The sequence below is a fragment of the Microtus pennsylvanicus genome, unplaced genomic scaffold (assembly GCF_037038515.1).
Source record: "Microtus pennsylvanicus isolate mMicPen1 unplaced genomic scaffold, mMicPen1.hap1 Scaffold_68, whole genome shotgun sequence".
NCBI classification, from domain to species: Eukaryota; Metazoa; Chordata; class Mammalia; order Rodentia; family Cricetidae; genus Microtus; species Microtus pennsylvanicus.
The window spans coordinates 57,598-72,780 of NW_027461002.1; the positions used below are offsets into that span (position 1 = coordinate 57,598).

The window sequence follows — 15,183 nt, forward strand, 5'->3', positions numbered from 1 at the left end:
ATACCTCTTTATTCCCATCACTTGGGAGGCTGAAGCATGTGGATCTCTGTGTATTTGAAACCAGTCTGGTTTAACCTAGCAAGTTCCCAGGATAGCTAAAGCTACATAGAGAGACCCAGTCTCAAATAAATAAATAAATAAATAAATAAATAAATAGAGACTGGAGAGATGGCTCAGTGGTTAAAAGCACTGATTGCTCTTCCTGAAGTCCTGAGTTCAGTTCCCAGCACCGACATGGAAACTCATAACCATTTATAACTATAGTCTCGTGTAATTTTCATGGAATCTGCTGCCCTCTTCTGTTGTGTAGATGTACATGTAGATAAAACAATAAAACATCTATGGACATAAATAAATTCTTTTTTAAGTGGACTACCCTTGGGCTGGAGAATTGGCTCAGTGGTTGAGAGCATTGCCTGCTCTTCCAAAGGTTCTGAGTTCAATGCCCGGCAACCACATGGTGGCTTACAACCATCTGTAATGAGGTCTGGTGCCCTCTTCTGGCCTGCAGACATACACACAGACAGAATATTGTATACATAATAAATAAAAAAAGAAGTGGACTACCCTTCTCACATGCACAGCCCCTTCCTGGTGCTGAGGCTGCTGTCTAGGGTGCTGCAAGGACCATTACTGTGCCTGTTTCTTTGTGTGTTTACAGGAAAGAACTCTGAGCCAGGACTTCCCTCTTCAATGAGATTGCAAGGCTGGGCAGCCTTAGCTTTCTGAGCAAGGCGATGAGTTCTGCATGACTGGCGAGGATGTGAGAGCCTGAGGTCCTCACCATTTCTCCTCACTTTACACTACTTTTGCCTAAGTCTTGTTTAGTATTTCATCCCCTTTACTCCGATCTCCCCAATGCCTTCATTTTCATCATACTGTGTGCTTCTGTGAACATCCATTTCTCCACTTTCTCCCCTATATCTTCTGAACAAAAACAGCATATAAATAAAGAAAAATCCAATGAGTCTCCATGGACGAAGAATACAACATAGAGAGGGAAGCCTGAAGACCTTGAGGCCCCCAGAATCAAGAGGGTCACTCACTATAGGACTAACCCTGGTGGAGTGATTTCTTCTACTTCTGCTGTGGTGCTGGGGCTCGAACCCAGATCCTCTGGCATGGTAAGACAGTGTTCTACCCAACTGTGCTGTATCTGGGCATGTCAGATGCCTCTCTAGAGTAGCTGCTCTCTGCATACTGTCTGATTCAGGCTTACAGTAGCTCCACGGTCCAGTATTGCCATTCAGCACCTCGATTCTAGTGAGGTAGGCGGTCTCCTCCAGTCTCTGCGGCAGACAGTACTGGAGGGAGGATGTGACCCAGTGGGTAAAGGTGCCTGCCACCAAGCCTGAGAGTCTGAACCTGACTCCTGGACCCTCAAGGTGGAAGGAGAGGACAGACTCCTGCAAATTTTTCTCTGACCTCCACATGCACACCACGGCACACATTAAATAATAAATGATTTTTAAAAATGATTGTGTGTGTGTGTTTGTGTGTATGTATATTATGATGTGTGTATGTCTGTGGGGTGTGTGTGTCAGGTGTGTGTGTGTCTGTGGTGTGTGTGTGTGTTTGTGTATCTATAGTGTGTGTATTTGTAGTGTGTGTCTGTGGGCTGTGTGTGTTTGTGTGTGTATGTCTGTGTGTGTGGTGTGTGTATATATGTGCGTGTGTCTTTGGTGTGTGTGTATGTTCATGTACAAGGTGGATGTCAACCTTGGCTATCATTCTTCAGGAGGGGCTCACCTTGTTTGTTTTTTTAAAAAAGATGTATTTATTTATTTACTTATTATGTCTACAGTGTTCTGCCCACATGCACTCCTGCGTGAAGGAAGAGGGCCCCAGATCTCATTACAGATGGTTGTGAGCCTCCATGTGGATGCTGGGAATTGAACTCTGTAAGACCAGTCAGTGCTCTTAACCTCTGCGCCATCCCTCCGGCCTCCATGCTCACCTTGTATTTTAAGATGGGGTTTCTCATTTAGCCTGAGGCGCACTGATTGGGCTAAGCTGGCTGGCCAGTGAGTCCCATGGAGCCTCCTGTCTCCGTCTCCCTAGAGATGGATGAGAAGCATGCACCACCTCGCCCAGCTTGTGCCAGGGTCATGTGGATGATCAAACTCATCCTCATGCTTGCGGAGCGGAGAGACTGAGACAGCTCTCCCAGACCCATGGTCTGTGATTTTTAACTAAGGCCATTCCTGTTGGGTGACCCAGGCTGTAGCTTTCGCAGTGCTGGGTGGTGGCTGGGGACCCTTGGCATGGACTGCAGAGTGCATGCCACTCCTTAGGGGCAGGGCATGCAGCGGCCCTGCCCCCTACGTAATAAGTCCTTAGAGAGAATGCTTAGACATGACAGGCCTAGAGAAACCCCACAGACAGGAGTGGGCCTTCCTGCCCTGACTCATGATTTCTCGTTTTAAAAACCCATGGGCATGAGAGAGCTCCTGTCTGGATAAACATTGGTTTAGGAAGGGAGAGCCCAGTGTGGGCCCACATTCTGACACCAGCCACGTCAGGACACGGAGCGGGCTGCTGCCCGTCACTTCCTCCCCTGGCCACCGCAGACTTATTGAGCAATACATTATGAGTGTGCCTCACTCTGCTGATGTGTTATGGATAAGTCATTAAGGAGGCAGCTCACCGCAGTGATGTATTGGTGTAATAGATCATCAGACTGAAGCCTTCTCCCGACGTACGGGCTGCCTCAAAGGGTGGTGGCATTCAGGGGAGAATTAACCCAGCGGCAGAGCCGGCTTAATTACAGGATAAAAGGTTCGGGAAGGCTGGGCTGAAGTCTACCCCACCAGCGTTTTGATTCTCGATGTAAAAATATAATTGGGCTTCCTGAGAGAACTTGTGATTATTTTCAAACAGGCTTCTTTATCACAACAGCACAACTCGCCACTTGGCTGCAGGGATGCTTTCTGCTGGAGGTCGGGGGTTGTGTGTGTGTGGGGGGGTGTCTTCGGGCTCTCGCCATATCTGAATTATTGTCTTTTTCTATTTGTAGGCCACAGAATGAGTTACGGGAGGATAAAATCCAGGAGGCCTGTCTTCCAGGCCTTCAAAATAACGACCATTGGGATTGAATGACTCATCCAGATGAAGACTACCTGAGGTAGGGAATCTCAGCTAGTCAGCTCCATCAGGGAGCCCATGAGGGGAAGGGGGGCTTCCCTGGGTATCTGAGGGTGTGAGTGTCTTAGGGTACTGTTATGGGCCAGTTCATTATGCTAAAAGCTCTTCAGATAGTGTTGACTCTAATTGAATTGACACCACATTGGGAAACAGGCAATATTACTGTTGTTCTCAGTTGCCAGACAACAGAACCAGCCTAGAGCTGGCCTTCTGGCCAAAGTTATAGAGTTGCTGGCTGTTGGAACTTGAGTATTGTATGCTGCAGGGGATTCTCAGTTGCCTTCTCCAATCTGAAGTTCTACCTTCTCTGAGGACCCTAAAGCTGCCCTGATCTGACCCACAGATCACAGCATGCACCTAGAAAGATGTGTTTGGGGGCTCAGTTGGTAGAGTGCTTGCCCAGCATGCTCAAAGCCCTGGGTTTCATCCCTGGCATGGCATAAACCAGAAATGGTAGCATACACTCGTAACGCTATACTTAGGGAGTAGAAGCAGGGGGACCAGGGGGTCAGGTTCATCTTGGTTACACGGAGAGTTTTGAGGACAGCTTAGGCTACATGAGAACCTGTCTCGACAACAATAAAAATAGTTGAAAAAGGAGTGCTTTTTGGAAACAGGGTCTCTCACTCTGTAGACCAGGAAGTTGGTCAGAAAAGTGGCTTAGTAGGCAGAGTTGCTCGATACCAAGCCTGGCACACTGACTTTGATCCCAGAGACCTTCGTGGTTTGGAAGGACAGAACTGACTCCCACATGTTGCCCTCTGACCTCCACATATGTGTCATGGTGTGTGAGCTCCCACATACGTGAACATACACCCACATATACACTAAACAAAATGAAATAGATTTTTTAAAAAGTCCTTCTGGGTGGTGGTGATGCATGACTTTAACCCCGGCGCTCAGGAGACAGAGACAGGGGATCTATGTGAGTTCAAGGCCAGCCTGGTCTACAGAGTGAGTTCCAGAATAGCCAGGGATACACAGAGAAACCTTGTCTCAAAAAAAACCCAACTAACCAACCATCCACCCAATCAACCAACCAATCAAACAAACAAACTCGGCGAGACTTGGCTCCTGGGCAGTGACTGGTCTGCACACGATGGGCATTTAAAGTGAGACTTGTGATAAAGCCACTTACTCTGGCCTCTGAATCAAGGCCATCTCCTTGTGAGGGACAGCAATCTGGGTGAGATAAGATGGATAATCCTACATCATAGAATTTATTAAAGATGTCTAGATTAAAAATTGGGTTGCCTGTCAATCAATCAACCTGTTTTCTCCATCTTTTCTGTCATTTGCTAAAAATACTCTTGCATACTCCTGAGTCCCCCGTGGACCTCAAGAACGCTGGTAGCTCTTCCCCTTCTCTTTGGAAGGACAAGCTTGGCTAATGCTCCCTCGCAGAGGTCCCTGGATTTGCCCTTGTCTTACAAAGTCTTTACTATAATTGCCTAACGTTCTCCCCAGTCGTGTGGTTTTGAGGGAGGGAGATGGGTACATGAATGTCTCTGACCAATGAAGTGTGGGATGAGGCTGTCTTTTCCTGCTGCCGGGTGACTTCCATAATCTTCAGTGGGAGAGGACGGGAATGACGTGTAAGGTTCCACTGTTTGACAAGCAGATGAACAACTGCAGGGGTCCCTTAAGTCTGGGGTCTGAGTCTGCATCCTTTGGGTTTCTGAACACATTGACCTGAGCTTGGGAGAAGTCTGAAGTCGAGTTTCCTGGAAACAGACCCTGAGCTGGAGAGCTGCAGGCAGGATATGAGACAGAAGTGTTATCAGGAGATACACATGGAAGGGGGGTCAGGAAGGCAGGATCCAGCGGAGGAAATGCTACCCGCGGTGTGCTTGGAGGCTTCACCAACCCCAACCGGAGCTCGGAGCTGGGATGGCCCTGCAGGGCTGTCTAAGGTAAGAGTGCTGGACCTTTGCCTCCTCCTCCCTCTATCCAGCTGTTGCATCCCATCAGAAGAGATGTCATTCAGGTAAAGCAATTTCCAACGAGGGATGAAGTTTTGAGCCATCAGCATCCCATATCCCGGTAGTGGAGGGCTGCTGTGGATGCCTTCAAGGCAGGCCGGATGGACGGTATTCCCGACAGCCACCCTTCCGGCTGCCTAGGCTTTCTTATTCTCATAGTGAGTGTGTGCCATCTTTAACGGTACCTCTAGGGTGGTGGTTGATCTTGTTTCCTGGAGTAGTAGGAGAAACCAGAGTCCCAGATGATACATTTGACATCACGGTTTCTGGTGATGTTCATTATGATTCTTTCTCTACCGCCCTGTCGCCTGTCCCAACCAGCATCTCTGCTGGCCTGAGTGACTCGTGCTTGTCAGGAAGGATGACCCACACTCTCATTCCTGGCAGTACGGATACTTGGTCCTAGTTCTTCGCAGGTCTTGGATGTCACTCGTTGAAACTGGGAATCGGAACACAAGAAATGGCTGAGTCGAGCCACCTGGGAACCAAGGGTGTTCTTCCATCTTCAGTGAAATGTCAGCCCTGGCCTGCACTCACATGATGATCTTTGTAGTTAGTGTGGCTTGTTTTCTCCTCCACCAGCTACCCATGAGCGTGACCTGAGGGAGGAGGGCCAAGGGCACCATCACTGTGTGATGTGGGAGTCAGGGCTACTATTCTTGTAGCCTCCTTGGCTGACCCCGCTCATCCCGTGGCCGTCTAAAGGCCAATGGCTGGGCTTGGCTGTCCTTGTGGTTCAGTGGCTCACACAGAGCGTCATTCACGTGGTCGTTCGTCACCATCACTCAGAAGCTTCGTCTCTACCAGCGCCCAGCTGCCTTCGGGTCGTGGTTTGTCGGTTGGTGTATGATTCTTCCTGCATATGCCATGTCTTGGTTTAGAGCCCTGGGCATCTGTAATGATCTTCTATTGGGCTCACTGAAAGCTCCACGTGGGACCCCTTTCACAGCTCTAGTGCCACGGAGCCCCCGTAGTCTTACAGTCTGAGAGGTAGGGCTGGCTGTGCCACGGCCCCAGGCTGCTGTGGAACACCTTCCTGCTCTGAGCGCACGAAGAGCTGTTAGTCTCCTTGTGAGTGGATTTCAGTGGAACACCGAAGCCTAGTCAGTCTGTGGTAGTAACAGAACTTGCCAAAGTCTACCAAGTTCATACTTTCAAGTATTTTAAAATCCTTTTTTTTTTAAATAAAAAATTGAACTAAAAAAGAATTCTATCCAGAGAAGGGTTAGAGACTCGGTGGGCTTTAGACGTGGAAGCAATAGAAATGAGACCAAGTCAAGTGTGCAGGGAATACAGGCAAGCCCTTTCCCTGCTGCCAAACTTCCTGCAATGACTACATTCAGTTTAGGAAGCTGAGCTCCAGGCTGATAAGGGAGCTTACCTTCAGGCGTGATGACGTGACTCCGATCCCTAGGATCCACACTGTGGCGAGAACCAACTCCTGTGGGTTCTCCTCTGACATCCACGTGCACATAAATAAATAACTAGCACCATTTTTTCAAAAAGAAACTGGACTTGAAGGAACTCTCAAACCCAGGTCCTCAGTTCCCTTTCCAGGCTGAGAAGTCACAGTGCTAAGCTGGGTGTGGTGATTCACAGATGTCAACCTAGCACTGGAGAAACTGAGGCAGGAGGATTAGGGGAGCCAGACTTTAAGAGGCTTCACTCCTGAGCAGAAGGGGTCAGGGTGCTCTCTGGACAGAGAGGTGCCTCGTATTGGCTTGCTGGGCTGGGTTAGCCAGTGGCTTTGACTCTGTTCTGAAAGACTTGGGGTGCTCAAGAAGTCTTTGGGGTGGGGTAAAAACTACCACACCCAGGCTTCTGCAGTTGCCCCAGGAGAGCAAAGGCAGCAGCACCTTCAGCGCGAGCTGTACCACACCTGACAGGTCAAGACAGCAAGAACCGGACAACATCTCCTGCTGCATGGAACACCTGTTGGTCCCAGTGATTCTAAAGGGGTACCCTGGGCTTTTTATTTGTTGTTTGTTTGTTTATTGCTGCTGAAAGTCAAACACCTTTCCCAAGCTACCACTTATGCAAAGATGGTCTGAACCTGTGGTTGTCCTGATGGGCTTTGTGTTATGGAAATTAAGTCAAAGGAAGGCAGCTGAGCTACAGAAATGTATTAAAGAAAGCATCAAAGACATGCTTCAATTCCAATCCCTCTGGACAGCGGGGGTTGGGGGTGGGGGTGGGGGGATGGGTGGGTGAGGAAAGTCTGGCGTCTTGCAAATATGAATAGGTGATAAAAATCAAGACCTCGCACACGTCTTGGGAGTACAGGAGGTGACTGGAAGCCCAGAGAAACCACTCACGGCCAGTAGGAATCAGAGCTGGATCCAAATAAGAATTCAAATCAGGAGCCGAGTAGACAGCAAGCTGAACAGAATGAACTGGGGTGCGCGGCAGGAGTCTTCCCCTAGAGTCCTGAGTGATAATCCTGACCTGAGTAGGCCAGACCACAGCTTCTGGTACTGGCACGGCAGCCACAAAAGCTGAGATCTTTCGTTTTACCCAAATAACAATCTTTTTTTTTTTTGGAGGGGGGAGGGTCTCATTGTACAGCTCTGTCTGTGTGAACTAGGCTGATCTCGAATTCACAGAGATCTGCCTGCCACCTGCCTTTGCAGTGCAGGGATTAGAGTCATGCACGATCATGCCAGCTCAGTCTTTTTAAAAAAATTGCTTTTATTGAGCTCTATATTTTTCTCCACTCCCCTCTCTTCCTCTCCTCTCCCCTTCTACCGTCTCCCATGGTCCTCATTCATTTCTTTAAGTGTTTTTCAGCCATTTTAGATTCCTTTGTTGAGAGTTCTGTTTAGGTCTGTACCCCATTTTTTAAATTGAATTATTTGTTCTTTCAATGATCAATTTCTTGAGTTTTTTTTTTAAATATATTTTGAAGATCAACCCTCTGTCCGATGTGGGGTTGTCCTTTCCCATTCTGTAGGCTGTCGTTTTGTCTTGTTGACCATGTTTTTTGCTTTACAGAAGCTTCTCAGTTTCAGGAGGTCCCATTTATTAATGGTTTCTCTCAGTGTCTGTGCTACTGGGGTTATATTTAGGAAGTGGTCTCCTGTGCGAATGTGTTCAAGTGTACTTCCCACTTTCTCTTCTATGAGGTTCAGTGTGGTTGGTTTTATGTTGAGGTCTTTTTTGGACTTGAGTTTTGTGCATGGTAATAGATATGGATCTATTTTCATTCTTCCACATGTTGATATCCAGTTATGCTAGCTCCATTTGTTGAATATGCTTTCTTTTATCCATTTGATATTTTTTGCTTCTTTGTCAAAAATCAGGTGTTTGTAGGTGTGTGGGTTAATATCTGGATCTTTGATTTGGTTTCATTGGTCCTCCTGTCTGTTTTTATGCCAATACCAGGCTGTTTTCAGTACTGTAGCTCCGTAGTAGAGTTTGAAGTCAGGGATTGTGACACCTCCAGAAGTTCCTTTATTGTACAGGATTATTTTGGCTATCCTGGGTTTTTTGCTTTGCATATGAAGTTGAGTATTGTTCTTTTGAGGTCTGTGAAGAATTTTGCTGGAATTTTTATGGGTATTGCATTGAATCTGTCGATTGCCATTTTTACTGTGTTAATTCTACCTACCCAAGAGCATGAGAGATCTATTTTCTGGTGTCTTCTTCAATTTCTTTCTCCAAAGATTTAAAGTTCTCATCACACAGGTCTTCCACTTGTTTGGTTAGAGTTACTCCAAGACAATTTATGCTATTTGTGGCTATTGTGAAGGGTGATGTTTCTTTGATTTCTTTCTCAGCCCATTTATCATTTGTGTAAAAGAGGGCTACTGATTTTTTTTTGAGTTAATCTTGTATCCTGCTACATTACTAAAGGTGTTTATATGAGTTGTAGGAGTTCCTTGGTAGAATTTTTGGGGTCGCTTATGTAAACTATTATAATCATCAACACATAGTGAGAGTTTGACTTCCTTTCCGATTTGTATCCCCTTGATCTCCTTTTCTAGAACCTCAAGTGCTATAACGGAGAGAGTGGACAACCTTGTCTTGTTCCTGATTTCAGTGGGATCGCTTTGAGTTTCTCTCCATTTAGTTTGATGTTGGCTGTTGGCTTGTTGTATATTGCCTTTATTATGTTTAGGTGTGTTCCTTGTATCCCTGCTCTCTCCAAGACCTATATCATGAAGGGATGTTGTATTTTGTCAAAGGCTTTTTCAGCATCTCATGAGATGATCATGTGGTTTTTGTTTTTCAGTTTGTTTATATGGTGGATTACATTGACAGATTTTCATATGTTGAACCATCCCTGCATCTCTGGGATGGAGCTGACTTGATCGTGGTGGACAGCTCACAATCTTAACCTATCGTTCCCAAGTTATTGCTTACAATTAAGGCAATCCTAGCCATCCTAATACAATGTCTGCTTTTCATTTTATTTATTCAGTAGGGAACCTCAACAGGTTCTTGTTAGATGAGTTATATTCCCTAGACTCAGTTTTTAATGTTTATTGATATTGAGACAGGATTTTAGTAGTAGTCTGGGCTGGCTTTGAACTCACAGAGATTTACATGCTTCTGCCTCTACCTCCTGACTGGGACTATTTTATTTATTTATTCTTTCAGAGCCGTGCTATGTATCCTAGGTGATGAAGCTCACCATCTTTCTGGCCTAGAGTCAGTCGTCTCAAGTGCTGGATTGCATGTGGGTGCTGCCATACTTACTTCCAATGTTTTAAATTTCAAGTTTTAAATAATTCTAATTTTTATATTTATTTATTAAGAGACAGGGATTTTCTGTGTAGAATTCACTCCATAAACCAAGCTGGCTTTGAACTCAGAGATCCACCTGTCTCTGCCTCCAGAGTGCTGGATTAAAGGAGTGCACCACCACCACCCAGCCTAATTTTTATTTTTAATTTAACAACTTCATAATAAAATTCAATGAGAAGGTAAATGTATGAGAACTGCCAGGCAAATTTTTGAAATCAGATACATGAAATTCTTTGCTAACTGTTGAGTGTATTCCAGCCAATGGCAGATACTGTAATGTCAATTCAGGCGGCAGAGGAAGCAGTCACTCATTGCAATTGTAAGACTACCTTGGATAATGTACCTAGTACTGAGCTAGTCAGGGTTACATCAGGAGACACTGTGCCCAAAACAAAGCAAGTAGCATACAACAACAGTCACCCAAACAGCATGATTCAGGTGTAGGAGTAGACAGTTAGACCAGGGCGTACAGAAGAGGGTCTAGAGGAGGGAGTGGTTCTCAACCTTTCTAACACTGCAGATCTTTAATACAGCTCCTCATGTTGTGGTGACCCTCAGCGAAAATTATTTCACTGTGAAAAAGAGTTTTAAACAATTAATTTGCTTTAACTGGGTGGTGGTAATGCATGCCTTTAATCCTAGCACTCAGGAGGCAGAGCAGGTGGATCTCTGTGAGTTCAAGACCAGCCTGGTCTACAGAGTGAGTTCCAGGACAGTCAGAGCTACACATAGAGAAATTCTGTCTCAAAAACCAAACAAATTGCGGGGCATGGTGGTGTATACCTTTAATCCCAAGCACTTGGGTGGCATAGGCAGTTGGATCTGTGTGAGTTCAATGTTAGCCTTGTTTACAAAATGAGTTCCAAGACAGGGCTGTTATACAGAGAAACCCTGTCTCAAAAAAACCCAACTCCCCCAAAACAAACAACAACAACGACAATAACAACAACAACAATAACAACAACAAAACAACCCAAACAAATACCCTCCCCTAAAAAAAAAAAACAAAAAAAAAACCAAGCCCAAAATTGGAAAAAAATCAGAAACTGTTAGTATTCAGCCTGATCTACAGAGCTAGTTCCAGGACAACCAGGGCTACACAGAGAAACACTGTCTCAAACAAACAAACAAAATCTTAAATGTACTTACACAATTTCTTCCTTCATTCTTTTCTCCCTGACCTATCCCATTTCTGATAACCTTCCCCAAGTTCATAGCCTCCTCTTGTGTTTTTAGAGCTGACCACTGGGTATCGGATAATCAGTCAGGGGGCTGTCAATTGCTTGTGGCTCTTCATCTAGGGGTGGAGCCCCGTGAGATTTCCCCCATCTATGAAGGATTGTCAGCTGTGTTGGAACTGCTTAGACCATGTTTAGGCTGCCATGTTGCTGAGGTTTCATGGATGTTGTTTCCCTGTCATAGCTAGAAGGCACAATGTCATAGCAGACTTCCCGCTCCTCTACCAATAGGCCCTCAGCATTGATGCAGCCTTGGGAGCCCTCCTTGATCCAGGCTGATTCTTGTGCTGCTGTGAATTCGTGTGTACAGCAGCCATGTTTTACCCAGAAGGCACCTCGCAGCACCTCTCCCATCCCAGGTCTTACACCCCACCCCCTTCTTCCAGGCTTCCTGTGCCTTGGTACTGACTTTAAGTCCCTCTTAACTAGGATGTGAGACCATCCATAGACCATTCTAGACTGAGGGCTTTGGGACTGCACAGTGTAGGCCCAGTTACTCCGGAGGCAGAAGCGATGGCTTTCTCCGCCTGCCTCCAAGCAGCTGTGGGCAGGACCAGGCACAGCCGGCAAGCTCTGTCCTCACCACAGGCACCTAACACTTCCTCCCCACCTAGCAGTCCAGCCCCCAGGACGTTCCCCTGGGCCAGCCTTCACTCAGAACCCGGCTCCTCTCACCACAGGCCTCTCCACAAACCCACTCAGATATGCACTAATGCCATTATCTTCCCGAAATTAAAATCAAGCCTCAACCTATAATGTTTCACGGAGAGGGAATTGGGGTTATATATTCCTGCGTTGAGCCCTATTCTATTTCAGTCATAGCATTTAATTATGATTGGTATGTTAGTGCCCACCGGAGCATAACAAATTGTCATTATGTTATTCTGCTGAGTCTAATTTAATTGGCAAGTTGTCACAAAAGCAATTATCCATCATTTATTTTGTTGCCATAACCACATCTCCAAGAGCACCTGCTGTCTGCAAGGAGAAAGGCGCCGCAGTCTCCCAGCCCTGGATCCAGGCCACTTATCTGACACAAAGACATTGCTTCCCCTCTGATTTAAAAATATGTTCTTCATTTCCTGCTGTGGTCTCATGAATCCTCTTGGGGGAGGTGGGGGAGTCTCAAAGTGCCAAAGGAAATTCATGGGCTGTGAAGTCGCCCGGGGCCTCCCAGGGAGGCAGGAGGCCTGTGGGGGCCCTGTCAGGGTGTGGGTGGGAGGCAGGGGAAGGAAGCCCTTCTCCGACTCAGGAAGGGTCCAGGCTCTGGCTGGGTCATGTTCCACTCTGTTTTGGCAGCCACGTCAGGGGTAGTTTATAATACCGCTTCTTCTGTTTTCCTTCGGCATGCCCCGTGCTCACTCCCTGAGGGAATAGGAGTATTTGGGCATTTCCCAGAGAGAAAACTTGAGGCCTCCAGAGCCAAATCCAAGTCACAAGGGGAGTGTGAGGCTAGGGTCAAGAATAGGTAAAGGCCTCTGAGTTTCAGAAACTTCCGCATTCTTCTGATCAGACACAAGCCACAAAACCTGGTGAGAGACAGACCTGGCTCTCCAGGGATGTTCCGTGCTCAGGTTCATCAGCTCTGTTTTGTGTGGTCTCCTCAAGTTGAGAAGGGGTGGAAGCCAGGGGAAGGTCATTGGAGTTCATACATTGATAGATCCTGGTATGGTGATGGCCAATCTCCCGAAGCCTTTGCTTCCAGACCCTTCAAGGCCCTGTTGTCCCTACTCCCCCTGACCTGCCTCTCTGCTCCTGGGCACTGTCTCCCACCATCCAAGCACAGAGGCTCCTGAGAGACGAAGAGGGGAGCCGTTATCATGTGGATGTTTTGTTTTTCCCTGAAATTAGGAAGACAGTCCTCAGGGAGAATGAAGCCTTAGGTTGGTTTCTTCTCTGTGGATTAGAAGCTGGTGAAAAAAAAAAAATCAGCCATCTTGTTCTCGCTTCTGTAATGCTCTTATTAGCCCAGCCGACAGGGGACTCATTAAAAACAAAAGCCCCAAACAAACAAGAAGCCCAAACTCCGACTCAAAAAGAAACAAACAAAAAGAAACTACAGCTGCAGAGAAAAGTGGGGAAAATCAGTTCTTTAAATAAACCAGCTTTTCCCTCTGGGTCACTCATAGCCATTCCCAGGCTGTTTAGGAAAACTGGAAAATTACCACCTTCCTCAAGACAGGCCGACCATCTCTTGCAACTCTTAAAAAAATATCCCTTACTGCAGGTACTGGGGAAATTAACTAGGGGTGTGTCAGGGTCCGTCCTCCCACCAGTATTCTCTCTAAGGAATCTTCCTTGCAGCCTTGAAGCTAGTCCTGCCCCACCAGCGTGGTGCTCAGGATTTCCACTCCTTGAGAGAGGCCTCCCCCAAGTCTGAGTTAGAACTTTAGAGTTTATACGGAGCAGGAACACATTCAGGGCTGGGGGGGGGGGCAGTGCACGAGGGCCTCCGTGGGCCCGGTCGTGCCAGGGGGCCAGGCTGGCTGGCACGCATCAAGCATATTAAATGGGCTCCGGCTCTGTGCGAAGTAAGTTGGCTAAGCGAGTGAAGAACCGTAAAAAAGCGAGCATCATCCTTGACCCCCGAATCCCACTTGCATAAGCAGATTGCTTCACGCGCAGAAGGAGGCTTGTCCCCTGGCTTTATTTATACAGCGAGAGCGAAGGCTGTAAAGAACCCAGCAGCGCGGACACCAGACAGCAAACACAGGGCTGATGCTGGACTTTCGGTTTTTGTTCGCTGGCGGGGTTGTTGAGACTACGTAATTTTGTTAAATTAGCGTGGGTTGAGCTAGATTGTAACTAGAACCAGGTTCCATGTGGCTGTAAATACATCTGAGACCTATGGACATAGAAGTCCCTCCAAGTTACCATCCAACTGCCCTGGTAAACTACCTTCAAGGCAAGGGCGGAGCTCGGTGGTCGAGCGCTTGCCTAACACGCGCGCGTGCGCTGAATCTTGGCTTCCTATCCCCAAGCACCACCAAACTAAATTGCTTACAATCTAGTGGTTTGAACAACATACATGTATTATCTTAACAGTTTTGTTGACAGGCCCGTGTTTCTTCTGAATGTTCTAAGAGAGAATCAGTTTCCTTGCCTTTTCCAGTTTCTAGCATTTTTTTGTTTTTGTTTTTCAAGACAGGGTTTCTCTGTAGCTTTGGAGCCTGTCCTGGGTGCCTCGAACTCACAAAGATCCGCCTGCCTCTGCCTCCCGAGTGCTGGGAATAAAGGTGTGCGCCACCACCACCTGACTGACCCAGAAGTTTTATACCAGAAGCCAGATGCTATTCCACTCGTCTTTGCTCCTTGTCCCAACACAAAGTCTCTGTCTGCTCTGGTCATTTTATCTGCGGTTCCATGTTTCTCTTTGCCCTTCCTCAGTTCCCCGGAGTTGTCTTTTCTCTTTTTTCTTAGTTTCTATGCAGATCACCTCTACCCTCCAAGATCCAGGTTGCCACATCCTCTGTGACTATTCCGGGACTCTACACACCCAGCCCTGGATGTGCAGAACACGGGCGTCTACTTCACTGCAGTTTTCATGTGCTCCAGTCTCAGCCTTAGTGTGCTCCTATGCTACAACGAGTTTTTAATAGCTCTGAGGCCAAGCACTGTGGGTTCTAACTCTGTCACCCCCACAATGTCTATCACAGAATCACTAACGTTTATGTTAATAAAAATGTACTGTACAGGGTAGAGAGACGGCCCAGCGGTGCACAGCTGCCTGTAACTCCAGCTCCAGGAGATCCAACGCCTTCTTCTGGCCTTTGTGGTCATCTGCACTCATATGCAGACACATACACATACTTAAAAATAAAACAAATTTTTATAAAAATGTATGGCACAAAAGTGCAGTGATATTTCATTTAGTTTTTTTAATACATAAAGTTTGCCTGAAGACCAGAGAGTAAAACAACCCCACTGGTCAGTCTTACAGATCAGGCAGTGGTGACACACACCTTTAATACCAGTTGCCATAGAAACTGGGCGATAGTGGTGCATGCCTTTAATCCCAGCACTAGAGAGGATTCCTGGAGGCAGGATCACCATTTCGAACTGAGGTAGAGGTC

At 46.8% G+C, this 15,183-nt stretch overlaps 1 long non-coding RNA gene across 1 annotated transcript; it reads left to right on the forward strand.

The window, feature by feature from the left end:
• The first annotated feature begins 204 nt into the window (after window positions 1-204).
• LOC142842408 (uncharacterized) lies at window positions 205-14,910 on the forward strand. The gene is made up of 3 exons (XR_012909373.1): window positions 205-1,124; window positions 3,017-3,124; window positions 14,531-14,910. It is a non-coding gene; the product is annotated as an uncharacterized LOC142842408 (long non-coding RNA).
• Window positions 14,911-15,183: the final 273 nt, after the last annotated feature.